The sequence below is a fragment of the Micropterus dolomieu genome, linkage group LG09 (genome assembly GCF_021292245.1).
Source record: "Micropterus dolomieu isolate WLL.071019.BEF.003 ecotype Adirondacks linkage group LG09, ASM2129224v1, whole genome shotgun sequence".
Lineage (NCBI taxonomy): Eukaryota > Metazoa > Chordata > Actinopteri > Centrarchiformes > Centrarchidae > Micropterus > Micropterus dolomieu.
The window spans coordinates 21,582,428-21,589,761 of record NC_060158.1 but is presented as its reverse complement, the minus strand read 5'-3'; the positions used below and the strand labels follow the sequence as shown (position 1 = coordinate 21,589,761).

The 7,334-nt window shown below is 39.0% G+C and overlaps 1 long non-coding RNA gene across 1 annotated transcript; it reads right to left on the bottom strand.

Moving 5' to 3' along the window:
- Positions 1-4,367: 4,367 nt before the first annotated feature.
- On the bottom strand, positions 4,368-6,419 carry LOC123976045. The gene is made up of 3 exons (XR_006826226.1): positions 6,290-6,419; positions 4,654-4,668; positions 4,368-4,504 (listed from the first exon to the last, which is right to left on the bottom strand). It is a non-coding gene; the product is annotated as an uncharacterized LOC123976045 (long non-coding RNA).
- Between the last annotated feature and the right edge of the window lie 915 nt (positions 6,420-7,334).

Genomic DNA, 7,334 nt, shown 5'->3' with positions numbered 1-7,334 from the left:
GGTCATATTTCAATCAATAATAAAGTAGAATGCAATGTGTGCTGGGAGTATATACGTTGTCATTCCAACCCAAGACTGAATCAAGAGCTTTTTCTCACTGAGGGCTAGTTAATCAGTGAAATCATCTGAAGTACTGTTTGATATACAAACCTGCAATTCCATTAAAGGAACACCTCACTAATTTCCAATCTAATATCTATGTATTATTAGGATAGCATATCTGGAACTTTTTTGTGTGTGTTTTAAAACAATAGTCGGTTGCCCATGTGTACACTGAAACAGATTCAGCGTGTTGTAATTATTCCTCTTGTTCATACTGACCATGAAGAAATTCCTTCCTAATGAACTTTCAATGTTAGTGATGGAAACATCCCAAAGTTTATCTGAGCAAAATATGAAACGTCAGCAGTCTGAGTTGGCTAAATACAGTGGCTATATTACAAAGTTGCTGTCTTTTTAGGGCAAAATTCCTTAGTAGTGTGACTATCACTCTACCACAGCTCAGCATATACAGTAAACACTATCCAGGGAAACCAAAGAGGGGATATCATACTAAAACTTAATTTTAATAATTTTAATTTAATTGATTAATTTGATTAACTCAGACTTATGAAGCCTTATATTACCTTCAGTTAAACCTGGGAATATATTTTAGCACAGAATCAGGACTGTGGCTTCTGTCCCCCATCACGCAAATTAGTAACACTCATTAGGAAGAAATCTTTTAATGGCCAGTACGAACAAGAGGATGATCAGCAAGCAAAACCAATGGTCATCATTGTCACGAAGCTAAAAAAACAAACAAACAAACAAACAACTAGTATCCAACCAAAACAATCCCTTCAAGCCTCCCTCCGAAGCCATTCCCCCAAAACACATTTTCATGCGCAATGAGTGCACAGTTAGACAGGTAGGCCTCCCCATCATTACATTCGGACTGAGCTGGGTGGTAGTAATTGACCCTTTGCTAAGCCACGCCCTGAATACACAGCTGGCCAATCACAGTGCAGTATAGGACTCGCTCTAACTGAGGTCAGACACATGGATGCGCTCCATTGACTCTAATGCAAAGAGTATTTTCTAGCTTTTTCTGGCTATATTTTTCTAAGATATGGTCAAACGCTGTTCCTAGGACATTTGTAATAGTTGCAGTCACTAGCCAGAGAGGTTGGTAGGAGAGGTATGATTTATTCTCTTTAAAAAGCCTAAAATAAATCCAGAATAATGTCGGCAGTGGATTGTTCCATAATGTGTTGTTTGTTAGCTAACGCTAGCTAAGAATTAACTTCCTACTGAATGTAAAGTAATAAAGCCCTGCTGTTCTGCTTTTTCATGATTTTAATAGTGAATAGAGGCCTACTCAGCTTTACAGGAACAGTGTTGATCCATAATATTGCTGTCTTTTGTCTCAGTTTAGCTTCTATCTTTCATTTTTTTCACGTCCGTTGGAGTCAGTTTGACAGCCTGAATACAACCTTCAAATGTATAATTCAACTGCAAAAGTGTCTGCTTCTTTCTGAGATCGCTTTTTTTAGCAAATTTGACAATATTTCTCCGGGAAGTGCAGTAATAGACAGTGGCAGCGCGGACAGATTGTTGGACATAGCAACAGTAACTAAGGGGGCGGGACTTAGCGAAGGGTCAATTGGGCACCAATTTATTTTAGATTATCTTGCCTTAACCAGTGAAAAGGGTTTGCCATTAGTGCTGTATTTTGTTTTTGCCTTTTAAAAATGTTATTATGCTTTTCTCTGCAACAAATCCCATGAAGGCCAAAACCAACACTAAAGTTATTCTACTAGCAATTACTGTCTGTGTCTATTGTTATCCAAAAACTATTAATTTTCATCTGCTCTCAAACAGGTTCAAACTTGTTTGCCTCCAGATTTGTTTTCCTTGCAATATATTGACTATTAAACAGGATTTTATGAGGCAGGAGTGCCAAACATTGGTATCTGTTAAAAGCCACATGATCCTTGACTTAGACTGGAAAACAAAGGCTCCCTCTACAGAAAATGTTTTTTAATCATTTTCAGAGCACTCAGCAGATGAGTTTTTAAAAACAGGCATTTTTCTCCCAGCAAGAACACAGCAGTACGCATACACACACAGATACACATAAATACATGTACGTGCACGAAGTGCCTGTGTATGCGCTTATACATTCAGGTATATTTTGGCAAGCAGCACCCTCTGTCTCAGCCACGAACAGAGTCTTGTTGGGCTTTACAGGCTCACGAACTAGCTAGCTCTCAAAGAATAAAAGAAAAAAACTATAGCACACCGTCTCCAATTCAAAAGCATAAACAAGCAAATGTAGGCGCTGTATCCATTTGTAAGGAGAATTCCCATTCTTCAGAAGAAGGTATCTGGTGTGTTCTGCCGGATTAAGAACACGGAGCACATTCAAACACAGCAGAGCACGCAGAAAAGAGTGAGTGCACTGAATCTTCAGAGGGCAAGGCCACTTACAAACAGCTGCTTTGATTGCTTACAATGAAGAAAGAGCCTGCAGCCCTATCAAAGCCGTGAAATACATATTATTGCAAGACTCACTCCTTGTAGAGCAGAGCAGAGCAGTTATTGTATGTTCTCACTGTCTTCTGTGATTTCTATCCCTGCTGAACATACCTGCGTATACCATATGTGCCCATATATAACTACGTGAAAGCATGAATAAATCCTAAAAGGGCAGATAGCTTGTGACAGCACCGCAGTCTCTTAGATGTATGCCGGTGCGTACACCTAGGCATGGGCCCACCTAAGCTCACATGTTTAATCATTTCATATTACACTTTTTTCAGAATTGCACCTGCGGGAACGTAACTTTTAATCTGATCTCATGTATTACTTGTTCCATTTCACAATGTGCTTCATATTTAATATTGCACGTCCTCAGGCCCACATGCCTGCATGCTGCACACACAACGAGGCGATTGGAGATGGATTTACAGATTCTCAATTTTTCTGCTCTCTAAAAGCCAGAAGTTGTATATCCCTTTCAATACTTATTTAGGCTAGTACTAAAGAGCCAATTTCACTTAATTCAAAACACAAATAAAATAGCAAACAGGTACACTACTTTAATTCTTCATTTCTTCAAGGAAAAATTGTTTCAAGAGTGAACTTGAGACTAAGCGGAGAAAAGCCTCAAAGTTTCTCACAGGAGAATCAGTACATGACTCATGAGAGTTTTGGCCAGTGATATAATTTGTGCTATTAGTTTACATTCTTCTTTAAAAAAGGCAAGGATGAGCATTTTTTTTCCATAGTAATTGAGTATGTTTTATGTGCACATGCCCGCACGAGGGTTTCAGCGCTGCCACAGCACTCTCTCTTGATGGATGGTCATTTTCATTGGCTTGCTCATGCTTAATGAACCCTGCAGTTCATGTCTTAATTGAATGCTTTTTATGCTCTCATGTTCCGCACTCTCCTCCTCTCTCCCCCTGGCACCAGGCCACCCCCCCCCCATCCCCCACGCACGCACAAGTCTCACCATCGTCCCTCTTCTCCCTGGCCCGCTCCCCTTATGAGGCCTCGGGGGCACACAAACAAACAATGACACATGCAGAAATACACACCTGCTCACCTGCACACACATAACACTGTGGGGGAGATGGGAAAAGGGAAAGGCCAGCACCAGCAATGCTGACGTTTTCTTTTATCTTGTTGCATCCTTCTCAGAGGAATGCCCTTGAAAACCATCAGTAAGTTCATGGCGATGGAGCTGCTGCTGGAAATACCAAGCTTTTTAAGGCACAGCCCTCATTAGGAAAATGAAATATATTATACAGTATTTCATTTGTATCATTTCAGAACACACACACATCGCAAGACACAGCTAAGCTCGAGCACCTCACTGCAGTGAAACTGCTGGACTGCTTTCTTTAATTTGCTCTTGGTTGTTGTGTTTTCTCTGTCTCTCAATGAGTCACTCTGCTCACAGCATGTCAAACAGGGCTGTGCACCGTCTTTCTGTACATCAACTTTCAATATCATACATGGAGTCCTTGTCTTTTTGAGAGTGTTCGAAAGTTCAGCGTAATTTATGCTTTTTTTGACCATGAGAAATAATGTTATTCTTCATGTTAATGTTCAAAGCATTTGGTGCATGTCATTACAGCTGATTTTCACCGCTTGCTTGTGTAATTCAGAGACCCGATGATCACCGTGCTTGCCTCCATTAGGGTGGTGTGGTGGAAAGAGAGAAAATATTCAGCCATTAGCTACTTTCTTTTTAAAAAGCCAGAACAGTTGAGGACCAACAATCACGGCTGGTAAACAGCTGTGAAACTCAAAAACTGTGCAAAGCGTTGTGTCAGCGTATGAGATAAACACAAAGTTCCCCAAAACAATTTTAATCGCCGCCATGCTTTTGAGGCTGTAAATCATTCCTGCCAGCTTCCAGCGTCTCATCGGCAACTTCTCCATCTCAGTGTCTCCATCATACAAATCAGTCAATTTGTCACTAGTCAACCACACCACTGAACAAAGGCATTAGCTGTAATCATTTCAAAAAGGCACTGTTAATCCATGTATTCAATACGGGAGTCACCATTTAACATACATTAACATATAATTGAAGTGATTATTATGCAATATGTATTCAACAAAAAGTGAAAATTAGCTAAAAGCTTGTTACATGCTTACCAGCTGCGAGTGCCTCTGCAAATTACGAGAGAGAGAGAGAGAGAGAGAGAGAGAGAGAGAGAGAGAGAGAGAGAGAGACACAGACAGACAGACAAACAGAGAGAGAAAGAGAGTGAGAGAGAGAGAGAATGAGACCTGCCATTAAGTGAACTACAGTAGGTCCTTGAGTTTCAGAAATACTAAGGTGGAAGATAATTCGGCCAGCGCATGCATTTTACACCAACACATTGCTGCAAAGAGCCTTCATCAGGGCTTTTTTGTTACAGCCTTAAATAAGGAAACCCATTAACACTGAAGAAAACCCATTAACACTGAAGAAGCCAAAGAATGTTTATGTGTAATGTTTAATGTAACTTCTAATGTTGCAAAATAACACAGCTTAATAGGAAACTAACTAACTTCAAATTAATCTTGCAACTTGTTTGAAAATTGCTTACAGTATTTTTTGTTGTTGTTGCAGTGAGAAATTGCCGCAGCAGGAGTCGGAACCGACCGTTCGGCTGCTGGCCTCGAAAAATTACTTGGCATTTCAGACCGACCAACAGACACTTTTATAGATTTATTCAGCCTTTTCAGAAGGAAAAGTGGTCAAAATGATGTTAATGATGTTAGAAATGCATAATTTCTAACTCAATGCCAGCTAATACTGCCCTTGGTAAGCCATCAATTTGCAGGCTAGTACCGCTTTATACAGAAATCACTTCTGCTTTTGTTGGTAGAAATGCTCAGAAATGTTATTAACATGCTCAGAAATGTTACTGACAGTGATCATGTATTTTATGCAGTGTGAAGGACTAAAGGGTCAACATACCATCTACCATGAAATCTGGTCATTTCTGATTGGCTTCACTGCGTGGTAGTGTAACATGTCATGACAGCATGAGGAAGTGAGTGACATGTGAGTCTGTAAGAAAGCTGGCTTTTCACACAGCTGCAAAAACTGGCCATGATCTGGACTGACCCCATCTTAGAACTGCTTGTTGTTGAAGAGGTGTTTTTGTTACATCAGCAGAAGCTCCTTATCCTCCAGGCTAGCATAAATGTTAAAAGGTGGTTTTAGCATCTATTTTGGTTAATCAGTCCCACCAGGATCTCTTGGAGCTTTTTTTGCAATTATTGCAGACAATTATATTTTAATTCACAGCACTTTTTTTTTGGAAGAAATTATGGTGTAGTTTCACTTAGCCATAAACTTTAGTGATGTTTAAAAAAAAAAAAAAAAGTTAGTAAGTATGCTAAGTCACTAAGTACATTCACTCAAGTTTGTACTTTTTTGTACATTTGAGGAACCTGGATTTTTCTATTACTCCCATTTTCTGCTATTTTATAACTCTCCTCAACCACATTTCAGAGATATAATATATATTGTGCTTTTTACTTCACTGCATTTGCCTGACAGCTATAGTTACTAGTTACTTTTCAGATTAAGACTGTACATATTAAACATATAATCTTTTTATAAAATATGATACAATGTCATTTATTGAACAGTTTAATAAACTGTTCAATTAAGCTCCAACTTAACCAAATTCATCATTAAGTACTGTTTACATGTTAATGCGGTAACAATAATGTTTTATTAATAAAGTAATACTGACACCAGCCATTCTGCATCATGAATAATATTACTACTTACTTTAAGTAGATATTGTTGCTAATCTTCTACAGTTTTACTCAAGTCAAATATTTCAACATTCCTTCCACCACTGCAAGTCAGCAGGAAAAGAAAAAATAGCTAAAAAAATATCCCTAGGTTTTGTTTAAATTTGCAAGCACTTTTGTGCCTCTCTGCTTTTAGCCCTATCACTGTGAAAGGAACAGTTCAGACTGTGTTAAAATGCTTCAGTCACACCATTTCTTGTTGTTACACAAATCTGCTGCACCTGGGCCAATATTATCAAATTGAACACCTGCCACGCTGGCATTCCAAGTTGTGAGACAACAGCCTCCTTGTTCGTATTCAAATACGAGCGTCAGTGTAATGAAATGGATATTGCCAAGATGGAAGACAATTTGTCAGGCGCTTACTCAGAAAGTACAGATTTTATTATGGAGATTGGTCTGCAACCTGATTGGCGCAATGAGGTCAGTCGGAAAGTGTCAGACATTTGTTCTGCCGGTTGCCGATGGACTCTTGTGTCTCAGATACCAGTTAACTTTTTGCTTAAAAAAATAAAGATTTCACCGTCTTTTGAAGTCATATTAACAGCAGGTCCTGACCAGATTACATAACCCTCTTCCCATGACAGGTGGTAATGATGCATATGAGCCAAAAGACATGCAAAAGAACAGATTGAATATCACAATACATCATTGTCTGCCACACAATGAAGTCAACGGCCGTGTTAATCGACCATCAGACATTATATCTCAGGTGACACCACAGACATCACAGGCCTAAATTTAATGAAGCTTGGAGGGATGATGTATCAGCACTGGGTTCTGGTGTTATAGAACATTATAGTAATTGCCCTGTGGGGGGCACTCTAATTGAACAGCAAAATTTGTAATTTTGATACATCAAAACTTCTACATGATCTTCATAAAACATGGACATCCTCTGTGCATAAACATGCTTCATCTTTTTTTCAGAGTTTCAAAACACCTGATGAGGATGTTAAATGTAAATGTCAAAATATAAACCCATATTTCAGACACCACTGGCTCAATTATAATGTGTC